Source organism: Mus musculus, chromosome 12, assembly GCF_000001635.26.
Source record: "Mus musculus strain C57BL/6J chromosome 12, GRCm38.p6 C57BL/6J".
NCBI lineage: Eukaryota > Metazoa > Chordata > Mammalia > Rodentia > Muridae > Mus > Mus musculus.
The window spans coordinates 25,213,157-25,240,296 of NC_000078.6; the positions used below are offsets into that span (position 1 = coordinate 25,213,157).

At 48.9% G+C, this 27,140-nt stretch overlaps 1 long non-coding RNA gene across 2 annotated transcripts in view; it reads left to right on the plus strand.

The window, feature by feature from the left end:
- Window positions 1–17,050, plus strand: part of Gm36287 — a 90,667-nt gene extending 73,617 nt beyond the window's left edge. The window contains exons 7-9 of one of the 2 annotated variants that reach the window (XR_003950180.1): window positions 4,589–4,766; window positions 12,939–13,039; window positions 13,229–17,050. This is a non-coding gene — a long non-coding RNA (predicted gene, 36287). The remainder of the gene's footprint in view (window positions 1–4,588; window positions 4,767–12,938; window positions 13,040–13,228) is intronic. The other variant, XR_381342.3, reaches the window with a different exon arrangement.
- The last annotated feature ends 10,090 nt before the right edge of the window (window positions 17,051–27,140 follow it).

Below are 27,140 nucleotides of genomic sequence, written 5' to 3' on the forward strand. Positions count from 1 at the left end.
GTCTGACAGCTAGTCTCCCTGAAAGAGTCTAAGGCATCTGTATGCCTCTCTGGCAAGATAGACCCCGTGGTGTAAGGAAAAGCCAGGGGAGCAAGAATGTGGCCATCATAGCCAGGGGAGGGAGATTGTAAAAAGTGGCTCAGTTAGCTGGTAGTCAGCTTGCGCATGCAGAGGATTTGTTGGGAAGGGGACCTGGGGACTCTGGGTAGCAGTGGCCTAGAATGTGGGGCTCTGGGAAAAAAAAACCGTGGCTAGTGTTTTTATTATATAACCTTTGTGGGCGGATGTTCTTGTTACTGTGTAGTTATCTGATTCTTTCAATGACAAAAACAGAAAGTTGGTTAATTTAAAGACAGACAGACAGACAGACAGACTTCAGCGTGGCAAAATGGGGGCCGTGTGACATCCATGTTAAGGGAGTGCTCTCGGGCGAGAGTGTCCAGGGGACCCTGGGATCCTGGGCACAGGGAGCACAGGTCTCGTGGCTGAGCTTGTAGGTGTGTGGGCAGCAGACTGGGACAGGTTTCGGCTGGCACTGGAGTTGAGGGGACCTCTTCCTTGCTCTCTAGGTGTATCTGAGAGCCTGGGGCAGGGCTGAGCATATGAGCATGGCTTGTGGAGGCCATTAGGGGTGGTGGTGAATAGAGGTGGGGTGAAGCAGGAAGCTGGGGAATCCGATGGAGGAAAGGAGACAACTCTTAAACATTTGCTCACTGAGCTGTCCCTGCTTTCGTGCTGTCTCATCTAGAAAGTGGTGTTGAAATGAAGTAAGTCTTCAGGAAACCCCCATGTGTTCTGCGATTGAGGCTGACATACTGACATAGGCTTCTAATTCTGCCAGCTGACCAGGCATGTGTCTCTGACGACACAACATGAGGCTGAAATGGGAAGATGATCTGAAATTAGCCCCTGAGTCAGATGACAGGGACGAAGTCAGAAGAGCAGAGAGACATGTAATTGCCGTCCCCCTCCCCGCTCCAAGGGTGATCTCACTATGCACGGTAGGCAGTGGGGAGAGGCCTGTGGACCCCTGCAAATCTGGATAGCGTTCAAAGAGGTTCTGGTTCTTTACTTGTCCTGGTCAGCACTGTTTCTGCCTCTTTCCTGACTCAGCGAGTGACCTGCAGTGACCCCGAGGAGGGAAATGTCTTGGCTAGACTTGAGGACTTATTCTATGAATCAGGGGCAGAAGTCTCTGGCCTTGTTCTGTCATTGAAGTTATGTCACATGATTTTGTAGAGGGAGAGTGTCACCCCAGTTTTTTGACAACCAAAGCTGGGCTACACTTTAGCTTGTAGACCCCTAAGAACTTCCTCAACAGAGGATCAAACTGTACCGTGAATTTGATGAGTCTATTGTATGTAAGAGGCACCCCGGTACAGCCTAGCCCTTGGTATTCCCTGATGAGAAGCCAGTGAAGAGGAGAATCAGCACCCCCTGCTATGAGTAAGACCTAGTTGTAGAGTCTAGGAAAGAGTTTGAATAAAGAGATGCATAGGTTTCTCATGTAGCAAGTTGTCTGGATCTGATGACCTTAGAGTTGATGTAGCAGGCAGAGCTCATTGTGGAAGAAAAAAGAAACCATTCTAGGTATGTTAGTCAGCAAAGTCTCTACTGCAGGGGATTTATTTATAAAATCAATGGAGGGGCTGAAGGAGAAGGATACAGGCTGGGCCTTGGGAACTGCTCTACCTGGAAGGGTCTAAGTCTCATCCTTGGGAGAACTGATTCTAAGCCCTCCAGCCTAGGGCAGGTGTGGAGAAGGGGTTGGCATTGAATCCTTGTCTCTAGAGAACTGATGCTATCTGCACTACCATTCAGACCTGGAGGATGAGTACCGTCACACAGTGGCAGCCACCGTTAGGCATTCTAGACAGAGAAAGCATCCACTTGACCACTGCCTTATATAGACAGTGATTTTGTGAAAGCTAATTATCATCCAAAACCTTTACTGAAAGGAAGCTTGGGGAATACCTTCCAACTCTCTTAAGGAAGAATACAAGTGGGCTATTCCAGGGAACCCAGCACATGGGACAGCAGAAGGCTGCTGGCTAAAGTAGGCTTGCCCAAGAGAAGTTCTTCAAGAGAAGTTTGACTCAGGAACACATTCTCCTTTAGGTAGGCCCATGATGGAAAGGGACCATGTTTTTCAGTTTCTGATTTGACACTGGAAGCTTTTAGCCCCAGTTCTATATCCCTCAGATAAGTGGCTTTGAAAAGTTCCGGTTGCCCAATTGTGGGATAAGGAAGTGTGTGTGATAAGCCAGAGTGGGGCTCTCCGGCTACAGCAACTTATGGTCTAAGGTCTCAGAAGTACTTCTCCGGAGGAGTAGCTCTTTGTTCCTGGATTTGCGAGGCCTCAAGAGCCCTTCACTGGGCACTTTCTCTGAGAGTTCATAAGGATCAAAGGAGCAAGGAGGAGGGGAGATGTGGGGGGAGTTTGGTGACCACAAGTGAAGGGGGGTGGGGTGCTGCACAAACAGCTGTGTCCAGTGTACCCGACCCAGAGCTCCAACATAGATGCTTCTATTAGGATGGGACACCAAAGCCCAGCCCATTTGCCTCGATTTCCCCCGGCAATGACCACTGTCTTTTAGGAGAATGTAGAGAGGGCAAGCACTCACAATGAGCCTGGAACTTCACACTGCAATACCATCTGAGCTCCAGTGGTTACCTGCCTTATAAGCTCGGTGGCTTCTTCCCAGCCTTGGTGGTCTGTCTGTCTGTTGCAGTGGGGATGGAAAGCAGCTAAGGGTGTTTGCTCAGTGAGCATTTACGGAGCATCTCCTTTGCACTGGGTTCTTGGTTAGCATTAATTAACAGGGGCTGGAAAGATGGCTCAGTCAGTAAAGTGCCTGTCAAGGAAGCAAGAGGATCGAAGTTCTGATCCCCAGGATCCCATGAAAAGCCGGGAGTATGGCCTTCTGTAATCCCAGCACCACAGAGGCAGAGAGCTAAGAGGATCACTGGGGCATGCTGGCAATCATCACGCTAGGCAGTTGTGAGCAACAGAGTTGGTGACAAGACTGTCTCAAAAATAATGTGGAGAGCAGTAGAGAAGACATCTGATATCAACTTCTAGTCTACAAACACACACACACAGACAGAGAGAGAGAGAGAGAGAGAGAGAGAGAGAGATACACACACATACAGACACACACATACAGGTATACACACATACACACATACATACACACACTTACACATAGAGGTACCTATACACAGACAAACATACAGACACATACATACTTACACAGACACACATACATACACATACACACACATACCACACAGATACACACACATACACAGCACACATATACATACACAGCACACACACAGGCATACACATACCACACACATACATACACACATCACATATACACATATAGACACATATATATATACACATACATATGCATACCACCACACAGATACACACATACACACCACACACAGAGACACACACATAAATACAGAGACACAGACACACATACACACACACTCACATGCACATACACACACACACACACACACACACACACACACACACACTAAAGGGAGGGCAGGGAAACAATAGATGTGTGATAAGGTAAGGTGTGCTGCTTAGAGACCCCAGATACAAACAGGATGCAGTGTTCTGGCCCTGCAGTCATCACTAGGACATATCTACCTGGGGCTCTCCACGTCCCTTGCAGGACTTCCTGGTACTAAGAGGAAGGCAAGGGTGGGGCAGAGCGGGTGGAGGATGGGATGGTTCTGCATGGTTACCCATGGCTGCAGCGGAATGTGGTGAATGGTTAACTCCAGATACCACTTCTGGCCCTGAAACAAAAAGCTATGCTTGTCAGCATTTCCCTTTTCTGTGCTGTGAATACTCTCCCATGCTGATTGAAGCTCTTCATGGGGCCTTGTGTGGCAGGCAGGTCTGCTCACACTGGGCATTAGCAGTACAAAGCCGCAGGCTCCAGGATGCCATTGATGTGGCAAGGGGCTGGCTGTACTGTGGAGACAGGGTCACTGCCCCCCCTGACCCCCCCCCCCCCCAGGTAGGAGGATCCTATGGACTGACCATGCTCAAATGGCTTCATGTATATCTTAGCAGGGGGTCACTAAGGCCTTGCCACCCAGCCCCAGGGACTTCAGAGTCTTGTCTAGGGTCACACAACTGGCAACTAGGCCCATCCCCCACTCCTGGTTCTTGTGTTCCCTTATGACCTCTTATTTCCTCCGAGGCCAGTCCTGTCTGGAGAAGTCTGTTGGAAGGCAGGATGGTGACACTTTAGCTACTTGTACTGGGAGCAGACACTGGCATGCTAAAAAGTCAACAAACACATGTGCTCTTTGGTGGGCTCTGAACACCCGGCTTCCTCCAAGTCTTTGACGGCAGCCTCATTTGTGCTTACCATCCTGCCTCCCGGTCCCTCCCGTGCCCGACATGAGTCCCATGCAGATGAAAGGACACAGGAGGTAAACACATCCCAGCACCCAGTGTGTCCTTTTCACTGTAGGCAGTTTCGAATCCCCATTTGTGAGCTTCGTGGTCCATGGCATACTTGAACAACCATTGTCCTGATTGTTCCCAAAGGGGTGTCTACTACCTCGAAGAAGATTGTGTGTGTATGTGTGGATCAGAACTCAACTGAACTTGAAATGCCAGGCCTGCTGTTTCACACGCTCTGGACATCATGAAGACAGTTTTCCCTCCTAGCCTCGGCTCCTACTGTAGCAGTGAGATGAACCTGCATCTAAGGGGGCTTGCTCAGGTGAGCATTTATCGAGAATTAGCCGATGTTAACAAGCATGAATAACCAGGCTGTGGGCCTGAGAGAACGTCAAGTCTTTTGGGGGGTTGGGGGAGAATGACCATTAAAGGTTGATGCCCAAGCGTGACGAGGCAGAGAGATGTGGGGGCAGAAGTTGGTCAGAATCCGTGGGAAAAGGCCCCAGAGGCTTTCTGCAGGCCAGGTGGCCAGGTGCGGCGCCTGCGTGTGGGCGGACAGGTGCTCGGCTGATGTCCCAGGGAGAGAGACATGAAGAAGCCTGCTGGCTCAGGGTCTTCTGGAATGCTGTGTGTAGGTCGGGGTGGTGAGGGGGAGGATGCCACAGCAGTGGAATATCCCTGGGGTAAGCGAACTCACGGGGTTTAGTGGGCTCACCAGCTCTCTCTCTCTCTCTCTGCAGAGCCATACACTATGTTTGTGGCTCACACTGCCTCCATGAAGCCCTGGGAGTGTTCTAGTCTTAGTGACCCAGGGCACACGTGATCACGTGAGCTGCAGAGCATCCTGCTTTCCGAGGGCCACCATAAGGGACGTTAGGTGGCCTGCTCGGAGCCTGAGGCACCTGGGAGGGCTCTGCTCCCACCTCCCGATGTCCTTCCTTTCTGCCATATCCGAGGAACTTGGCTGAAAAGCTACCAACCACAGGCCTGAATGAGTCCTTTCTTCCCAGGGAGACACCTGCATGGAGGTTGGGGGCCCAGGAAGCCGGTGACAGCAGGTGTAGCTACTTGTTCTCAAGTGTTTCCTCTGATAACATTTCACAGAGATCGGCTTTGCTGGATGCTCCGGTCTCCTGGGGGCCTGCGGGTGCCCTGGAGGAAGGGAAGGAAGAAGAGAGTAGGGGGGAGGGGAGGAGGGAGACATAGGGCAAGGGAGGCGGAGTGGGGGGGTGGGGGTGGGGGGAGGGGAGGGGAGAGAGGGGGAAAGGGAAAGGGGGAAAGAGCGGTGGCCGTGGCAATAGTCTTCCTCGAACCTGGATGGGCCTAAGCACCCTGCTCACAGATGTATCACAAGTCCAGCTTCCCTTGCATGGTCCTGTCTGTAGCATGAAGCAGGGGATGAGATACTGTCAGAACAAGGGCTTGTTTCAAAGAGAAGATGCAGCTCTCCAGCTTGCCCTTGATTTTACAGCAGGCAGCTCAGCACCCCCAAACCCACCCGAGCTGCAGCCTGTGTGGAAAGGAAACCAGTGTGACGGGGGTGGGGGGTGGTGGGGGGTGGGGGGGTGGGGGGGGCGTTTCTGTCTCTGTCTGCCTGTCTTTATCCTCGTGGGCTTTGCTGATGTCAGGGTGAAGGGGACAAATGACATTTTGCTAGGAACGGAGTCACCATGTGTTTTTTTTTCCCCCTCCACTGCATCATAATACCTGTTCTAAGGGTGGGAAAATATAATAGGAAAATGCCTATTTTTAAGCATTCCTCAAACCAACCTTCCTAGTTTCTAGGATAAACATCAGTGCTTTCCTGGGCTCAAAGGCATATAGGCGCTCCACAGACCGGACTTACAGTGTGTCTGTTTGTCTGTAAAATGGGGATAATACTACTACCTCCTGGAGCAAAGGGCTTAACGAGACAGTGCGCCTTCCTTCCTCAGGAGCAGAAGCGACTCCCTGGGAGACGTCAATTTGCTCCTTTGCCCATAAAGCTTACTGTTCCCGGACCAGTACTAGGGAGCAGGGCGAACTCTCTTTCTGTGCTAAACACAGGTGTGTTTATCAGTTTAAAAATCCACCTCTGGTAGGCTACTGGAGGAATAAACTGAAACTCGTACGTAAGTCATCAGCCCCGGGCAAACTTGGCAACTCGTGCTCAGTGAGTACACACTTGCCAAGCACCTCATGCTAGCCCTGTTTCAGCAACTAGCGAGGGAGTAGCCATGCTGTTCTGGTTGGAGGACCTCTGTCCTGGAGAGGAGGTATAAGAAGTGGTCCCCAGTGAACCAGAGCTGGGGACAGGGATGGGGGTTCCCGACGCATCCAGGGAAGCTTGGTGAACCAAGAGTCTGTTATTGAAAGCCAAGAGGTCCCCTAACACGCAATGGAGTTAGAGGCATCAGGAATGTTTATAGGTAGGCTCGGAGTGGGGACATTCTCTCCGGATGGGACCTGAAGAATATGTTCACATTCCAAAGAAGAAACACATCTATGTGTCTGGTATAAATAGCAGTGTCTGACACCGGAGTGCCAGACATTGTGCACACCACTCTTCGGGGCTTCCTCACAGCTCTGTCTGGTATAGAGATGGGGATGAGATGTTGCCCAAGGCTTTGCAGTTAAGCCCGGGGTGGAGGGGTTGGAGCAGACATCTGCATGGCCTGAAGTTGGCCCTGCCTTGCTGGCATCTGCTGTTCCTGCTCTGGGGAAACCCCTATGGCTTACACCAGTGGCGAGAGAACACCCTTGGTTCTTTGGTCTCTCTGGGACCACATCCCTGCATATCTCAGTCTCAGCCATCTCTCCTCCGCCAGGCCCCTCCCTGCCTTATCTGCCCACTGCCCCTTATGGGTCTAGGCCTTGCCCTTTCCATCCTAATCTTCTCAGGAGCTCTCTGGTTAGTTCCGTTTAAAATCTACACTCTGGCTGCCAGTGGTACCTCCAGAACCATGGTGTTCTCAGGACACATCTCTCACTGAGCTGGCACACAAAAGGCCCGGCCTGTCTCTTTGGCCTCCTCTGGCAAGACTCTGGACTTTGGCCTAAGACTCCAGCATTGCAGGGCTCTCCATGGGTCACTGCTCAAACCCGGGCTAGTTCCTACCACCCTGTCATCCGCATACACCCTGCCCCATCTCCCACTGTTTTTCCCAGCCAACTCTTGATCTTATCCAGGGCTCTGGGACATTCCCCAGGTTGCTTTCTTTCCAAACCCTACACCAGCAGTCTCTGTGCATCCCCCACCTCACTTCCCTTCTTGCTTTGAGCCTCTCACTGAGCTGAGATTTCCTGGCCTGCTAAGCTTGGTCTGTCTATCACAGGCTTCACACTGGGAGTGTGTTGTTGGAACGAGAAAGCGACATTGATTAGGATCAAATTCCAATCCTGCCACTTAGCAGCCAGGCCTCGCTGCCACCCCTTCCTGCTTCAGATTTCACTGTAGAAAGTGGGGATCCTCTGCCCGTCCCCTGGAGATGCTCTGATCAACCAGACACTTATACCAGAGAGCCATTTGCAGCCTGACCTGGAGCTGGTGCTCTTCAGACTGGTGACTGAGTCCCAGGGGCATGAGAACAGGGCATAGGGACAGAGGACATGGCACTTAAGCCTTTGTAAGTATTTAGCTCAAACCCAGGCTTTGGCTTGAGGTCTGTGTTGTTTTCTGCTTGTGTTAGAAGGTCAGCATGATCCAGCCCACATGTGAGGTGTGCAGAATTCCCCTACCCCAGATTCCCATGTTGAAATTTTAACACCTGGCATGACTGTATTTGGAGACTGAGCCCTCAAGGAAGCCATTAAAATTCAATGGGGTTGGAAAGGGGTTTCCAGGGTCAAGTGGGCATCGTGGCTCTATAAGAAGAGATTGGAGCATTTCTCTCTTCCCACCTCTCCACACATGAGCACTGTAAGGTTAACGAGAAGTGGGCATCTGCAAGCCAGGAAGAATGTCCTCGCCACGTGCTGATCACCCAGACTCTTGGTCTTAGATTCCATCCTCCAGAGTCCAAGCAGTAATGTGTGCCACTAGTACCCGTCTGCAGTACTGTGCTAGGCAACTTTACTCAGTGGCAGATGGGTGAGTACTGGTTTCAGGTCCCATTTGGTTTCCTTTCTTGGAAACTCAAAGTTTGGGTGAATATAACTAAAGGCCACCTGTCACTCTGAGTTACCTGGGTCCTAGCTGCATGAGTCCTTCTTACTAGAACCTGCGCAGGTGGAGAGAGATGACTTCACCTCCAACATCTGCAATTGGTTCCCAGTGGCTATGCCAAGATAGACATCTAAAAACAGTTCCTCTGTGGGACAAAGCCATTGGCAGACATGTGACCCAACTTGTTGACATTTTTTTCCCCCTCTGGAGGACTCTTCTGGCTGCACCTGCCTGGGGAGAGAGCTGGGCTTTCCTGCTGTCTTTGCTGATCAGTTCCATTTCTGACAGGAATGAGAGGTGAAGGGGCCTGTGACCTTCACAAAAGCAGCTGCCTTGGTGGCAAACCTCAGAGGCCACGTTGTCTCCTGCACCTACAATGGTCTCCAGCAGCCCAGAAACTAAGAGCCAGAGGTGCTAGTGTTCCATGCTTGGTGAAGTCTTAGGGCCTGGATTTTTTTTCTCAATACAAAGGAAAAGGCCAAATGAGTGGGTGGAGGACACAGCTGGAAATTCACAGCCCTGCCCCTGCCTTTGAGTTCAGCTTTGGAGGCTTGTGGGAAAGAGAAGGGGGCAAGGAGTAGAAGGGACAGGTTGGGTGGCCAATCTTCCTTTGCTGGCTGCCATTTATTTATGCTGTGACAATTTGGGCTTTTCCTTCACTGATGTACAAATCATATCCCTGCAAGGGCAATGTGCTCCAAGTGAGAGAAATGCTTTGTGGAAGGTTTCTCCATCCATGGATACTGTCAGGGTTGTGGTCATTCCCTGAATGAATTGATGGGGGAGTTTGGGGTTTTCTGGGTTTCCAGCATCTTGCTGAAGGGGAAGTTGGACTGATGTCAGGGATGCTGGTGGAGCAGGAAGTAGACCCAGCTTTGTTGGGATCTTTTCCTTTCTTGTCACATTCAGTGTCATCCCTTTCCCCTTTGATGTGAGACCAGCTAAAGTGAGTGAGCTTTCCAGGAATTCATTTCCTCAGAGATGGAGACACTGGAAAGATCACTAGGGAAAGGAACCCTACAGGGTGTGGGGCTCACGATACCAGGTTGTTAATTGAAGACTTTGTGTTCAGTCCTCCTGTGGCTGAGGACAGCAGGGAGTGATGTGAGAGGGTCCCCAGCTGAATGTCACTTTCTTGTCCTTGAAGACTGTGGCTCTCCTCCTAGACTCACCCTCTCATTTTCCACCCTTTGTCACCCTGCCATGTCCCTGGCAAGTTTGCCTGCTCACCAGGAGTGACAAGGACAGCAACACAGATACCTTCCAGGCCTAAGTGTGACTCCAGATTCACAAAGAGACAATCCCTGAGTTTCTTCACATCTTTAAGTTTTTTCCCCAGCAGTAGACACAGAGACAAAGATTTCTGTGCAGTGCACTGGGAAGGTAATGCCAGGCAGACATGCTCAGAAGTGAGGGTACCTGGGCCTGTTTGTGTCCTGGGACTACTGTAAACCAAGTGCCACTAGATCCCAGAAGTCTGAAGTCCAGGAGTGGGTAGGCTGGTCTTTCAGGAGGGGCATGCTCCAGTGCTCCATTTTGGCAGCTATGAGTGTTCTTGGCTTGCAACTGTGCCCCTCTGGTTTACTCTTCTCATGGGGTCTCCTGCATCTTTTCATGTTGTCTTCTTGCTCAGTGTTTGTCTGTTTCTGAGTCTAAATGTTTCTCTCCCTCTATTCTTTCTGTGCGTGTGTGTGTGTGTATCTGTGTTCATGTGTATTACGCACATATGCATATAACGTGTGGAGGCCAGCTGCCTTGACTGTTCTTCAGGGACTATCACCTTGTTTGCTTAACATAGGATCTCTCATTGGTCTGGATCTGCCCAGGTAGGGTAGGCCGGCTGGCCAGTGAGCTCCAGAGAGCTGACTGTCTACCCTTTCCCAGTGCTGGCGTTATAAGCATGTGCCACCACACCTGGTGTTTAAAACGTATTTCTGGAGGGTCAAACTCATATCCTCCTCATGTCTGCAAATGTTTGCTGACTGAGCTGTTCTCCCAGCCCCACACTTCCCCTTTTTAAAAGAACATTAGTTACACACTACTTACCTTACTCCCAAGTAAGATCATACTCTAAACTCGTGGAGGCAACATATTAGTGTACCATCATTGGGAAGGGCACAATTCAACTCCTAAAAGGAAGATAATAAAGGACATCTTCTCCAGCTTGGGAACCCAATCTGCCCTTTCCCAGGGCATCCGGGAGTAGTATGGCCTACATCCATGCTGTCCAGCTAAGGTTAAAGTTGCTGCAGTGTTGACTGACTTGGTGACCTCTAATCCTATATATGTCCACAGGGATATGTCCTCAGTGTACAGAGGAGACGGCTGCCACCCCAGGGGTCAACTGGAGACCACCTTGGCAGTGTCTCTGAGGTCAGGGTGACTTAGCCACGGGATGTTGAGTGTGCCGAAAGAAAATCCTTTTAAGAACCAGAGCTGATTTCCTGGTCCTGTGTGGGATAAAGTGCTTTATCATTTGAATTCATTGCATGGATGAAGCAGAATATGAACCACCAATGCCTAGTTTAATTTCTAGAGCTATGATATTCTTGCCTGGTGGTCAGAGTCCACATCAAACTGGTCACTGGTTAACATATTTCCTAAGTTCGGGGAGAGGATAGCAGATGTTATTTGGAAGAGGTCCAGTTGAGCCTTGACACTGGGATGGTTCACATTGGTGTGGCCTGCTGTGTGGCCTGGAAGGTCTGGATGCGCCAGTCTGAGATCCAGATGGGGCCCTAGGCTCAGGAAGATGATGGGCCATACATAATGGGGGCTCCTGCAGAGTAGCTCAGATCTCTTGGGTTGAACATTTTCTCATGAGGAGAGCCACTTTGTTTGGCAAGGATGGGAACTCCAATACAGAAAGCCAGCTGCCAGGGCAGAAATGAGGGGCAGGAGGCAATGGTGGCCTTTAGAAGTGAAGGGTGGCCTTTAGCAGTGAAGGGTGGCTTACACTTGTAGGGAAGGAGGTTGTAGGTGATGGTGGTCTAAGGACCAGCGATATAAGAGGTACTACCATGCCTGCCACCTGCAGAATGCCCTGCCAGTCACCAGGAGAGGGAGACAGGGTGGCGTGGAAGCAAAGTCCAGGAAGGGATAGTGCATTCCCCTGGTAGGAACCTCCTCCTGCCCTGCCAGTTCCGGTGGGAGTGCATGACCCCGATTGCCCTCTGCATTTGAAGCTTGTTTAGAATCCAGTAGAATCTCCTCCTCCACATTTAGTGATAATGTCCAACCTTGGAGTTATATAGACCTGAAGTCTGTTACTAGCCATATGACCCCAGATGACTCCTGCCGTCAATAGACCCTCTGGAGCACACATAGCATGATGAAGCACGGCTCCAGGAGAAACAGTGCTGATGGAGGATAGTGGCTCAGGTGACAACTCTAGCTTCCTTAAGGGAGCCGACTCGGAGGGATTTCCACATCCTTCGGCACCACACTAGAGACAACTAAATTCCTGTTTACACGCCAACCTAAACCCTCTTATTCTCCCTCCGCCACCACCACATATATTTATGCTTTCGGTTTTAGCTGCTCTTATGTTTAAAAGCATCAAGATGCTTCCAGGGCGGTTATGCTAATGCACAGAAGGAGTCTAACAATTGCACGGGCTGTACTAACTAGCTATTTGAGCTGCATTGTACAAATAAGATGTTATCTTAAACAAGCTCCTGATATAACTCAATAATCACTATAATGCTTTTGGGTGAAATTGTGGTGTTATTACTGAATTTAGTCCTTGAGATGCAAATGCTGAACTTGGGAGCACATCCTGACGGAGCCAAGTTGCTAAATTTTGGGAGGCTGGGGCAGGGCTGGCATAGTGTAGGAGGCCCTGGGAACCCAGCATCCCTAGAGGAAGTGAACAACGGAGGGATAGCATCTGCTTGAGCTAGAATTCACGAGGTCAGAGACTTTTCAAAATGAGGAGAAGGCGGTGTAACATTGTGAACCTTGCATGTTACTGGGCCAGGAGAGAACTTTAGCTATCCTAGCCTGGATCACACGGTAGAATGACAGCCAGGAAGGCTTGCAGCCAGTACCTATGCCCTCCGGAGCATAGATCCTCTTCATCCTCAGTGGGGGAAGGGTGATGGAAACTTTGGGGGCAGCTAGATTTTCTATTGGCTGCTCACAGATAAAACAAGTCATGGGCTCCACAAGGAGAACTCTAAACCTGATAGTCTGAGTTCAGTCACTCTGTCTCTATGGAAGAAGGACAGACTGACTCCACCGGTTGTCCTCTGGCCTCCACACACTCTTTGTGATATGTGCAAAGCTTCCTCTCCAACACATATGTACAAGTCAATGCAATAACTTTTGTTCTTTTGTTTTTTGAAATAGTGTCTCTCTACTGGCTGTTCTGGAACTTACTATATAGATGAGACTAGCTTTGAACTCACAGAGATCCATCTGTTTCTGCCCCCTGAGTGCTGGGATCAAAGGTGTGTGCCCTAAAACCCAGCCTACCATAATTTTTTTTTTAAAAAATCAGATACCAAGGTACACATATTTAATGTTATTCTTAGTTCCTTATTTATTATATAAATCGTACTATGATACATCTTATATACTTCTATGTACACTTAAGAACACAGCAACCTCATCTATTCTTTTTCTTCTTCCTTTTTTAGTGTAAGATCAGGGAATGAGCAATGTGGTCGACTGCCAGTGACTAAGTCAGCGGGGCAGACTATCCAGCCAAGCAGTTACCAAGTTGTCTGAAGGTTAATGCCAACAACGAGATCAATACATTAGCAAAGGCAACCACACTTCCTGCCAGAGGAAAGCAAGTGTTTCTAGAAAGTGGCCCAGATCTGGACTCAGAAGATGCACTGTGAGGACATCCAAACCGCTCGGTCTCAGTCCTGGATGAGAGGAGGTGCCAGCTGAGACCAGGGTCTGCTCAGGCGCATTTGCTCACCACCTATGGGATGCCAAGTGCCTCCATGGACTCTCAGAGAAGACTGGGTGTGTTCAGGACGCTATGGCCATGATACATATTCTAAGTGTACATTGAGGGCAACGAGGAGAATCTGCTGAAGGCCTTGCAGGCCTCACCTGGGTGTCCTGCCCGATAGAATAGACTGAGGACAATGAGACACAGGCTAGAGGCTTGTTCTTGGACAGACCCTCTGCCCTGAGCTCCACATAAACACTTAGTGGGCTCTCATTCCAGTCAGCATGAGGCCTGCCTCATCCTGAACTCAGCAATCTCACTGTGGGGCCTTTTACCTTATGATCTCCCATTGCCATCCAAAGAGCTTGTGCTTGATCTCCAGCCACCGGTTAATACTCACAGGTCTTACTCATGTTTCCGCATCCTCTGCATCCTTCATTCTGTACCACACTGCCTCAGAGGAGTGATCCATCACCTCTCTGATTTCCAGGAGAGCAATGAGAGGACACAAAGGGAAGTTGCCAAGTCACCTAAAATAACACCAGCTGAACCTTCCAGTGCCTCTGTCCTCTAGAATTCCTATATGTCCCCTCCTTGGTAAGTGGCACACATAGACGAGATTGAACACTCACTGTCCCTAAGGCCTCTGAGCACTCTGTGGACTTGAACTCTCTAGAACCGAAGACTACTTTCTCCTAGGAGGCTTGCTCAGTTCAGTCTGAGGTGGCCTTGAGTCAGGACTTTGCTTTGCTATCTCAGGGCTATCTGTGATCCCGTTACGTTATAACAGGAGGTGTGCTTCATTTGGTGTCCATGTTGGTTGGATTCCTGTTACTACTTTTATGTGATGGGGCCTCTCATCCCAACCTTATGCCCATGGTGCACACCAATGCAGACAGTCACAATGAAGCTTGGTGACCTTGGGGCTAACTTTTCTACTTTATAGGTGAGAAAAGTCAGACTTTAAGGGCTTAAAAGAGCTTCTAGAAGCCACAGAGATGGTCAACCAGTCACACCTATGAACCTCTCATCTCGAAATGTAATGTTTTTCCCATGTAAATGCAGCCTTGTCAGCCAAACTGTCCCCAAGGTGGACTATGTTGCTGAGAGCTACGTGTGGTTTCCAGGGACATGGGGGAGGCAGGCTGTAGGTCAGCTGCTCAGTGGCCTACCGTTGCTTCTGATATCAGGTTGTTCTAAAACCCAGGGAACCCTTGATCATCTAAGGGACCTGAGTCATGTCCCCACCCCTACACACACACACACACACACACACACACACACACACTTCAAACCATAAGCTGGAGTTCTAACCACAGAGTGTGACGGTTTGGAGGTACCAGACCTAGAGCCTTAAAGAGATTCCGTCAAAGTGAGATCATGGGGGTGGCCCTCATGAAGGCTGACTCAGTCCTAATATGAAGAGATGAGGATTTAAGCTCACAGGAAGATGGAAGCCCATGAGGACAAGGGGGAAAGCCAGGGAGAGAGGATCCAAGAGGAAGCTTGCTTTTGGGCTTCTGGTGCATAACTCTCTGATATAGGTCGTTTTTTAATGGAGGTCAAAGCAGACAAAAGGAGATGAGATAATTTCATCATGGGGATTCCACTGATGTGATGCCAAACACTGGTAAGCACAGATTCCACTGTTGGCCACTGTGATCTTGTCCCCGTAGCTCACTGCAAGCTGAACAGATGACATTAGATCTTGGAGTTGACTTTTGTCCACTTGGGAGATACACCCTGGTCCCTTCAGTCCTCAGGATCACTCTCCTCTCAAATGCCTTCTGAGGTGGTGGTGGTGGCTTCTCCATCCATGGCCCTGTTTTTCTGGCAGGTTCTGTCTGATGAGCAGGCCAGCTCAGCAGGAGGGAAGGTGTAGTAAGTTATAAAGCTGTGCTGGAAGATGAGGAGAGAGGCTGGCCAGATGGAATGGGAGTGGGTGTCGCCTCCATTCTGTCACAAGATGGCAGGAGCATGACAGTCTTCTATGCCAGAAGGATGTGAGACTAGCCAAGAACAAGACCCCTGTCCCAGGTGGAGCTGGGGCTAGACCCCCACCTTCTGATATTTGTCAGATCGGTCTCATTCAGGAAGCATACAAGACATACACATCTTCAGATTCTGATGTTTCTAACACGAGGCATAGCCTTCATGGCAATGGAAACTGTGAGTTTGCTCTTTCTTCTCTGTCTGAGGTATGATTCAGCCAATGAATGGCTGTCACCATCTATCATGTGATAGCCACTGTGAGGGTCAGGGGGAAGGAAGCTCACACTTACCTCAGCCATCTGATAATATCCTTGTCACTTACATGGCTTACCCCTGGCTTTCTTTTTGGTCATCCTGTGAGATAAGCAAGCCAGAAGTAGGGCTAGGGCAGGGCTCTCTTCCCATGGAAATGCATCCTTGTCAGGCTTGGCATTTGCTTCCAGAGCTGAGTGCCTCAGCCAGCATCACAGCCGCTTCCTTACAGCTCCTGTCAGTGAAGGGCTGTTCTGGGTCTTTCTCTGGGAGAGTCACAGTTCTGCATAGGCCTTGTGCTGTCTCTTGATAAGCTCTTGGGCATCATTTTAGCATCAATTGAACATGCAGAGTCGCTCTTACAGGGTGGGAGATGGACTTGGTGACATTTTTTTGGAAAGGAAACAGATGAGGTGACAAAACTTCAGAATGGCTCCAAGTGACATGGGTTCAATAATTAGCAGCACATTATGTCCTTCAGTGATTTAATACCTACTGTATATGTCGTGTTCATGGGGCTTAGGGACTGGTGTGCCCCAAGGTCACATAGCCAGAAAGGAGCTGAGCTGGGGGCCACAATCATGTCTGTCCTGGAACTAGGGTGAGTCCTTATATGTGGCCACACTGTTTCTGTTATAGAGACATTTACTTAGTTTTATGGCCTATAGGTCCTGGGCTATGTGATAGAGACTTCAAGAAACTCCCACAGTCTGGCATCGACTGTACCCCAGAACCATGGATGTATGGAACTGGTGGAAAGTCAAGGAAGGAAATATGTCTTAGAAAAATTGAAGTATATGTTTATTTAAACAAACCAAACCAAACCAATCCTGCAATGTTCCCTACCGTAAAGCTCAAAATACAAAAGGTAAGAGGTCACAAGGAGAACAGTTACCTCTAACTTTTCCTGCAGAAGTCAGCTCCGGGTACTTGCCAATGTAAGTTCTGTTCTGTTTCCCCTACACATCAGTTTTCTTGAAAAGTTGTAATTATCCATTGATTGTAGGTTCAGCAGACAAAACCTTGGTTGTTCTCATTTTCCATTTTCTTCCTGATATCCGTACAGTTCCCATGCAGCTGCGCTCAAGCAGGGACCAGTAGAAGAAAACAAAACACCCAGCGTGGTGTTCTCCTGTCTTCATTTAGAGTTTAATGCACAGCTCCCCGTTCCCACCCTCTGTGTCTAGCATCTTTTAAGTGAACACATAGCTTAATACTCTTGTGTGCTGCATTGTCTCCTGTGGGTGGCGATTTATGTGTCTCCCAGGATTTCAGAATGTAGCCTGTGCTCAATAAATAACAACACAATGGACATCTTTGCCCATAATGGTTTCTCTCATATTCTGGGATGTTTCACTTGGGTAGCTTCCTGGAAGGTACATAAGGGGTCAAAGGGAAGGATATAGTCACTTCAAATGCTCCAGTGTGGTATGGCTACACACACTTCTCCCAAGCATGTGGAAACTTCTTCCATCAGGAGGTTAAGTGGCTCAAGCAGGCAGAATATGAAGTCTGGGACCAAGGTCTGACCTGGGTCTGGCTTTGCCATTTCCTCCCAGGTGACCTTGGGTAGGTGACTTAATTTCCATGGGTCTCATGTTCTTCATGGGTATGCTATCTGTAGTTCACAGAATTGTGGTGAGACTCGAGTGAGTGGGGATTGTGATGGGGCTTCATGGGGAAGGTGTATACATCCTCTAATTAAAGGGCTGGCTGGCCATCAGGCAGATGTCAAGCCTGAAGTACGGCAGGACCCTACGACCCATAAGCATAAGATTCGGGACAGGTGTGCGGGACTCAGGTATGCAGGTGTGCAGCACCCAGGGCGACAGGTGTGCAGTATTTGGGACAGGTGTGTGGGATTTGGGACCAGAGGTATGTATGACGCAGGAACACAGGTGTGAGGAACCTGGGATAGGTGTGTGACACTCAGGAGGAACACAGCTACGCAGCACCCACGGCCATAGGTAGACCTATGTTTGAGTTGAGTTGAGTTGAGACTCGACTCCCAACAATCTCACACAAGCTGGCCTCCAGTTAAAACTGAGGCTTTGGCCTCACTGGACCTGTGACTTCTATGACTTCATTCCAAGTCTGTGCTGCGGTCTGACCACCAGGCTTTACTGCTTCAGTGCTCATGGCTTCCCACACATTGCCGAGTGAGAGAGCCAAGGAGAACTCAGGAGGTGGGCATGGGGGGTGGTTGGCACTTGGGAGGTCGAGGCCCACTTGGGATACATTGTAATACCAAATCTCTGCTTAGACATACTCAAGTCCAAACCATCCTGACCAGTCTTTGCAGAGGAAACCCAGGAGCCGTAAGTTCTGGGTGGGTGTGCGTGGCGAGGCATGGAGAGGCTGATGCGTTAGGGCAGAAATCCAGGAAGCTCTCTCTCACCCTTACTCACCTTCTCTCCCTCCTTGGCTTTTCTTCCTTGACTGTTTGGCTTATTGATCTAATTCTGTTTCTAAGAATATATGTTCTGTGTGTTATTAGGGTACCTGTGCCTAGGGGTGCACTAAAGATGGAGCCATGATATTGTAGTGGGTGAAGGATGGATGGTAGCTGAAGAGTTAAAGGAAAATATACAGATTTCCTAACAGGGACCTGCCTTGCAGAAGGCCAGAGAATGGATGTCCTTTGGAGGCAGGGCCTTTGCACAGGACTGAATGTGGAGGAGGAAGGATGTGGCTCCCGAGGCTACTCTCAGAGGCAGGTATGTTCTGAGAGAAGAGGAGGAGAGGATGCCTCAGGGAGACAGGATGCTGCCTGGCCCGAGGTTTCCCTCCTTGAGGCTGAAGCCAGTCACCATCCCTGAGGCACAGGGTGACCTCTCTCCTAGTGTACAGACTTCAGGGACATCAAAGCTTCGTGTGGCTGTGCCGAGACAATTGGCATGTTTTAGTTTCTGGAAGGAAGCTGCCTTGTGGCTCAAATGCATCTTTTCCCTACCTCATGTGACACATGTGACACCCTGCCCCCAAGTTAGTGTGTGATCTGACCCTGAGGACTCCCCTATCAGGAATAACAAAAGGGAGAGCCTGTCTGTGGCGGGGACCCAGTAGGTTTTACTTTCTCTTGTGCTTTTAGACCTACATCTGATGCTTTGCAAAAATGTCCAAGCTCAGAGACTATCAATAGCTATGGCACACTGACTGCTCACCATGTGACAGGCCCTGGCTGTGAATGACAGTCTCTAGGAGTACTGGTCTCTGTATCTCACTACTTTACCGACACGATCATCAGCTTCAGGACATTAACCAACTTGGCACACTTCAGGAAAAGGAAGAGCTGGAGTCTGCTGGAAGGGGTGTGATTCTAGAGTGTTTGTTAACTACGTGTGGAAAGAGACAGCACATCATGTAATTTGTCAAAATATGGCTCATTGGACCTTGTTGAAGAAGTAAAAGAAAAGACAGGTTGAGCTAAAGGTGAGGCGAAACGAGGGTCCCCAGCGTGTCCACAGCCTGAGAGGGAACATGGCACACTTTGATTTGAAGGTGGTCCTCAGCCTCCAGAGCCACCGGGGAGTTCATATCTGTTGTGCATCCCATTCATGGGCCTTGGTTATATTAGCTCAGAAAACAAATACAGTGGATACACAGATGCCACTGTCCCCTGGCCTTCGGCCTTAGCCAAGAACCTTGTGATATGGCCTGGGCTACTTTCCAGCTCCCTACCCACCTGTTTGCACAAAAGGAGACTTTGGGATGCCTCTATCTCACCCCAGCTGGACCACCCACCCTAGATCATGCTGGGGACTGGGGCAGCAGGCACTTTTGTGTGTGTGTGTGTGGTTTGTTTTTGCTTTTGCTGGGAAATGATAAAGGCTTTGGGAAGAAATGATATTCTAGGAAGAAGGAGGTTGCTGTTGACAGAGTGAGGGACACGTGGCACTTCTCCAGAGAAAGAGCTCAGGCCAAAGAGGGAGGAGGCCATGGCACATGGTGCCCTTGCACCTGTCTGTGTGGTGCCGGAACTTGAGGGCACAGGAGGAGAAACTACAGTGTGCTGTTGCCTTTGTGCCTGGCTGTTTCCACACAGGCTTGGAAAAACAAATAGAGCAGAATATCTGGCCTTTGAGATGGTGACGCTGTAGCCTGTCTCTACCATGGGAAGCCAGCATTGGCATGGGGTGGGGGGATAGGGGTGGCTTCCTTACAGAATGAGAGCCCTGAAGTGGCTTTCCTGTCTGTGCCCCTAGCATGCTCACTCCTATTTCCTGCCCCCCTCTGAGTCTCTTCGCTCAGAAGAGGTGGCAGGACAGTCACCCTTCCTGGCTGTGGATAGAGGGCCACTTGTAGCCTGCACACTGGGGACATTGTTTAAGATGGTGTCACCTCTGTAAAAATATTGGTTCTGTAGTAGTGCCAAGATTTCTGAGTTATCTCCCAGCCAGCACTCCTTGTACAAATGCAGCCTTCCTTCAGACAGGTTTAATCAGTGCGAAAATGTTCCTGGGGCTGCTGGACACCTCCTCTCTGTGCTTGCCTGTCACCATCAGCCACCAAGTAGCAGCCACATGAAGCTGTTCACGTGGGGGCAAAAGAGTTCTTCGTCTAAAAAGCTGAGAGAAGCTCACCCTTGCTGCCTCCCACTAGTTAACAGTTAACTAACCTTTAGGGAATATTGTCTGTCAATGAAATTTGTAAAAGTTTCCTGGCTACTCAAGGGGACTCTGTCTTCAGCAGAGCCTAAGGCTCTGAGAGTCCCATGAGCAAGGTCAAGGTTATGAGCCGCAGGCTTGGAGGGGCAAGCAAGAGTGTTGTAATTCAGAGGCTCTCAGCAAACCCTCCAACCAGTTTTCATAGAATAATTTGATACAGCTATCCAACTGTTAGAAGACACAGATGGGGGGGGGGGGGGAGAAATTGTTTCTGCCTGTATCCATTTGAGATTAGAGAACGTTGTTTTTCAAGTTCTGCAATTGAATAAGAAGATCAAAACTAATTTAGAGTGCATTAAAAAAAATCTGAGCATGGACAGAAGTGAGTGAGAAAACACGCCAAAGTCTGGAATGTAACAGATTTATTTATTAATGTATAATAATGACTGTTAATTATTGTATAATAATAATTGTTATTATAAAGCAGAAAAATATTTACTCAATGTGGCCAAATTAAGAAGAAGGACAAAGAGATCCAGAGGCTGCTGCTTCCTCAAGTCCATCTTCCAGGTCCTCACATGAGGATACAGCTCATATAGAAGGTAAGAGACATTGCAGCTAAGCAGCAGTCCCATTGAGGTGTGGTCCCACCACCATTGACCCAACGTTGTCCGGGCTTTGGTTGCTTCCTGTAAAGGGTCTGATAAGTTGTAAATGTCTTTGGGCAGAAATACGAGTAACTGATTTGTCACGGTGTATGAAGGATGGCAATTCAATAAAGCTGTTAATTCTGTCTTTCCCCATTCGGGTCTCCAACTCCTATGTAGCAGAGGCTGAGGGTTACCTTACACTTTGGCTCCCTGTCTCTACCTGAGAACTGGGACTATAGACTTGGTTGCTGTGGTGCTGAAGCTCAAGCCCAAGGCACCATGTATATTGGCAAGAATTCTACAAACTGAGCTACAGCCGAGCCTCCTCTTTATTACTGAAAGCCTTGTAAATGGCAGTTTCAGATCATGCATTTTCTCAGAGAAGTTAACAGACACACAGTTGGAGTCAGAGTCTGGGGAGTTCGTGTCTGGGTTTGTGGCTTCTCTACTGGCTTACTGTGTGAGGTTGGTCAAAGCCATGAACCTCTCTGGGGGCTCTCTGAATACTGTTATTGGCTGATTTGTAGGTGATGGATAAAATGAACAAGCTAGCCCTTGAGAAAAGAAAGGTCTCACAGACTTGGCCTGAAAGCAGTAGAAGAATAGGATTCACTTTCTGCTGATTCCCTTGCCACTCATTCTGGACCCTTCTCAGGACTGACGTTTGCAATCTGTGATGGGAAGCCACGCTGGAATTGGCTTGTTACTCAAAAATATTGCAAGCAAATATTAGCTCAAGATAAAGCAACACGAACAACACACAGGCCAGTTTACCCAGAAAAACAAAATCTCACTGTGTTTTCAAATGATAGTATGTGATTGCTTCCAGACTCATGCTTACACCCAGTTTTGTGGCAGCAAGATCATGCCTTGGGAAATTAAGGCCGGGTGAGGGGCTAGGGCTGGGGGTGGGGGAGTGAAGGGGGTGGTGGTGTCCCAGGCTAGCTTTGCCATTATGTAGGGTCTGTGTTCTAAAAAAAAAAAATCTTTGTTCCTGATAAGGTACTTGTTAGAAAAACGGGGACTAAATTTATTGTTGGCATTTGGGGAGCCAATTTCCATGCTGTAGCGCTGGAACTCGGAGCTGGGGAAGTGTACTTGAAGCCAAAACTGGCTTTGTGGCTCTGCTTGCGTCCGCTCAGCACCACCTGCCTCCAATCAAACTGTCCAATTACACGAGACATTTTTTTTTTCACTTTCTGGGAAGGGAAGAAATTCATCCAGGGAATGAACCGATTTCTAAATGTTTTCTCTCCCCACCCCTTAAAAAGAAGAGAGTGGGGGGAAAGATAAGAAACCGCAACAAATCCAAACAAACAAGAGTGTTGGCCCGCCGAGGCAGCACCTCCTACAGCAGCACTTTCAAGGGTCAAACCCAGAAGGCTGCTGTCCACAGGCTTCCATGGTTTTGACCACTGCCATCAGATCTATAATTACCTCTTCCAATAAAGTTATTAGCCATTCAGAAAGAAAGCGTCTCTTTCTTAACTCGCAAGGCAGTAATTAAAGGCTGCGGATTTCACCTGTGAAATCTTGCAGAAAGTATTGAGCTTGAAGTCAAAGAAATTTAGCAATCCACCGTGACATAATTACACTTTTTCCCCCTCTCCAAATAAAATCTTGTGGTTGAAACAATGAGTTCGGGGCAATGATACTATTTATCTGTGAGCCCCAGTCTCTCTCTTTTCAAACTTTCTTTTGACTTCCTTTGGCTTTCTTTTCTGAAAAAGCTCAATTCGCAGCTGAGAAACAGAATGAGCTCGAAGGGGCTGGGCTGGGTGGATGGCGTGTGGGCATGCCATGATCGGGGACGGTAATTACAGATGTGCTCACCCCTGGCAGGCGAACTAGCAAAAGAACATCCCTGGGTGCTTCTAGTTTGCATCTTGAGTTAGTCCTCGTCAGAAATAACAATGGGACTGCTCACTCTTTTAGGATTCCATAGAAACTCATGGAAAGAATACCCATGATATAAGATACAATTTGCTAAACGCATGAAACTCAAGAAGAACGAAGACCAAAGTGTGGACACTTTGCCCCTTCTTAGACTTGGGAACAAAACACCCATGGAAGGAGTTACAGAGACAAAGTTTGGAGCTGAGACGAAAGGATGGTCCATCTAGAGACTACCATATCCGGGGATCCATCCCATAATCAGCCGCCAAACACAGACACTATTGCATACACTAGCAAGATTTTGCTGAAAGGACCCAGACATAGCTGTCTCTTGTGAGACTATGCCGGGGCTTAGCAAACACAGAAGTGGATGCTCACAGTCAGCTATTGGATGGATCACAGGGCCCCCAATGGAGGAGCTAGAGAAAGTACCCAAGGAGCTAAAGGGATCTGTAATCCTATAGGTAGAACAACAATATGAACTAACCAGTACCCCCCCCCCCCCCGAGCTCGTGTCTCTAGCTGCATATGTATCAAAAGATGGCCTAGTCGGCCATCAGTGGAAAGAGAGGCCCATTGGTAGTGCAAACTTTATATGCTTCAGTACAGGGGAACGCCAGGGCCAAGAAGTGGGAGTGGGTGGGTGGGGGAGCGTGTGGGGGACTTTTGGGATAGCATTGGAAATGTAATTGAAATAAATACCTAACTAAAAAAAAAAAAAAAAGAAACTCATGGAAACCATTTAGGGGTAACTTTCTTTGTGTGTGTGTGTGTAAGTGTGTGCATATATGCGTGAATACACACACGTGCACCCACACATGTACATGAGTGCAGGTTTTGGTTGAAGGCCAAAGGCCAACCTCAAGTGTCTTTTCAAGTGTACCCACTTTGCTGTTTCCGTGAGACAGGATCTCTCACTTGCTTTGTCACATTGGCGTTCGCAGGTTAACAGTAAGCCTCAGGTAGGTTTGGGGGTTTGAATTTGTGTTCTCATGCTGATCTGTCCCCTCAGGCCTGTGGTGGGCACTTTTCACCTCACTGCTAGCAAGGCCTTGGTCTTTTTAAGGCTACCACCCCAAGCTTATCCAGGCAACATGGCTCCCATTCTCCACTCTGAGCCCACTGAGTCACTCAAAGGGTGACTCTACTCCAGGGAAATTCTCTTGAGTGCTGGGAAGTAGCTGTTCTCCTCCTGGAAGGGACCCTCCCAGGTCAGTTTCCCAGGGACACTTTGACTTTTCTGTCCCCTCTCTGGGCCTGATGGGCCACTCTCTCATGCAATCACTGTCATGCATGGTGATTCTCTGATGACCAGGGAATTTCTTCTCCTTAGGTTTTAAATGACTATCTGAAGAAAATGGTGGTTGGAAAAAGAAGTGATTTCTTCCTAGTTTTCTGGATATTTCCTTTGCATTCCTTTAGAGTCCCCTTGTCCCCTAAATGTCCCCTAAGTATCTACCCACCTTTAGGGATTGTTCTTGGCTCCCTTTCTTCCAACTCTAATGCACCCCAGAGGGAATTTCATGTAGGTTGTGAATTCACGGGGGCTCTCATCCTATTCTGGGGGGAAGTAGTACTTGGGAGAGGAATGGGAGCTGTATGTTCCATATGTGTGCTACGTTCTGGTTTTCTATGAGTGTGTGCATGTGTGCACGTGCGCATGTGCAGAGGTGTTTGTGTGCAGAGGACAACTATGGGTGTCGTTCCTCAGGAGCTGTCCACATGACTTCTTGAGACAGGGTTTCTTACTGAACCTATAGTTTCTGATTTGGCTAGACTGGCTGGCTCCGTGGCTCGTCTCATCCTTGTTTCTCTCCAATGCTGTGAATACAAGTGTGAGCCATGATGATTTTTATGAGAGTTTCAGGGATCCAACTCAGATTCTCATGCTTGTAAGGCAAGAACCTTACCCATCGAGCCATCTCCCCAGTTCATACCCTGGTTTTCTGTAGGTAAAGACGGGTCGTTCCTTTACCTTTGTGGGTCTTTGTTATCCCAAGAAATGTGGAGAGCTAGTAGCAGGCACTTGGACCCATTAAGCAGAAGTCACTGATTGTGCAGTTCTGGCCCAGGCTAGGCTGGGCTTTCTGTGCTTCAAGCATAGTTTGTGTTGGCTCCAAAACTGATCTTCCTTGGCTAGCCTGGCCACCAACTCACCACAGGTAATGGCTCAAGTTTAAGTTAATGATAATAAAATAAAAGTTGAAATTCCCAATAGCCATATTTCAAGCACACGTAGCAATAGTGAGTGCATTTGGGCATTCTCTTGGACAGCAATAGAAATGTAGAACATTCTAGAATATACTACAGAAAGTTTACAGGGTAACAATGCCTTGAATGTTCCTCTGGGTATGTCTGCCGAGACTTTCTTTCTGATATACCCCTTGCCTGTGTCTAATCATGCCACCCATCCAGATCTTCTGGCTGACTCTTGAAGCTGGGTGTGCCAGGCTGGGGTTAGCAAGAGATTCTGGGAGCAGTTACCCTCAATCCGCATTCCCCAGCTCTGGGATCTGATGCCTTTTGTGTCTCATCCCCTTCCCATCAAGTGGACAAGTTCAGGCCCCATATCAGGGAACTGGAGAGATTGGGCAAGATGATGAAGGTAGGTCACGTACCCAGGGACACACAGCAGATATTATGTGCAGACCAAATCATTCTCAGCTCATCAGACATTCTGCCTCTCCCGTTTCCCTCACACTGTCATCTGTTGGGTGCGTTTGTGTCCCTCCAAGCAATCTCTGTCCTGAGTCACTCTCCTCCTAATGGGTTCCTTAGATGTGTGTGTATGAGTGTGTGTGTGTGAGTGTGTTTGTGTATATTTAGTGTGTGTGTGTGTTGATACTTGTAGATGCTTGTTCCCAGCAGTGGACAAACTTGAGTGTCATTTCTTAGGTTCTGTCTACTTCTTTTTATTGAAAGAAGGTCTCTCACTGGCTTGGAATTCTCCAAGTAGGCTAGGTTGACTGATAGGAAGTCCCAGAAATCTGCCTGTCTCTGTCTACCCAATATGGGGATTATGAATGGGAGCCATGCCACATGCCTTTTCTTTTACATGGGCTATGAAGATCTAATTCGGATCTTGCAAGTGCTTTACTGATTGAATGGACTGCCCAGCCCCAGAGGCATCTTTCTAAAGTAGATATCTGGTCATAATTTTCCACCAGAAAATACCCAGACCGGCTCCAGTGTCTTCAGGTACAATGCCACCTCCTTAGCAAGACACACGAGCCTTATCGGGGCTCACTGAGACTGAATCACCAACCACAGAGCGTACACAGGTCAGACCTAGGCCCCCTGCACATATGTAACAGATGTGCAACTTGGTCTTCATGTGGGACCCCTAACAGCAGGAGCAGGGGCTGTCACTGACTCTGTTGTCTGCCTTTGGATCCCTTCCCCACTAACTGGACTGCCTTGCCTAGCCCCACTAGAATAAAATGCACCGAGTCCTATTAGAACTTGATATATCAAGGTGGGATAATATCCAAGGGAAGGCTCCCCTTCTCTAAGGAGAAAGGGGGGAGGGTGAGGGGAGGGGCGTTGAGAGGGAGGGACTGAGAGAAGAGGGGGATGGGGAAACTTCCATTGGGATGTAAAGTAAATAAATAAATTAATGAAAACAAAACCAAAAAACCAAAACCAAAACCAAAAAAAAAAAAAAAAAAAGCAAGCAAGCAAACAAAAAAAAACCCACCCAAAACCTCCAAAATCAACCAAACAAAAAACACACGGGGCCAAAGAAGGTGAAAAAGAGGGTGAATACTGCACTACCCTCCTCCCTTGTTCTGACTCTGCATAGGGATCTAAACAACTGCCACCTAGCTACGGGTGGCTCTTACCCTGATGTCCTCTGGTCCCAGGCTTCTCTCTCTGTACACCTGACCTGTGTCCCCTGAAACCTCCCAGACCTTTGGGCCACTTCTGCTTCCAGCTCCTGTGGCCCAAGTGCTTAGATCTGTCAGAGTACTGGGGATCTAGGACAAAGGCAGAGTCCTCCCCAACAGTGCCCCCGGGTGCTCCTCTACCAAGGCTGGTTTCTGGAAGGCTCTTGAAGGGTGATACTATTGGATTTTGTTTCAGAGGTGGGTTTCACTCCTCCCATGCCCCACACAGCACAGCCTTGCGAGCTGAGCTCAGACGGAGTCAGCCTGCTGCCTCGCCACTGTGAGGTGGTGACTCAGGGGATAACTGTGGGCAGGGGGGCTTTCCAGCAACCCAGTTAGCTGAAACCACACAGCAGCCTTCC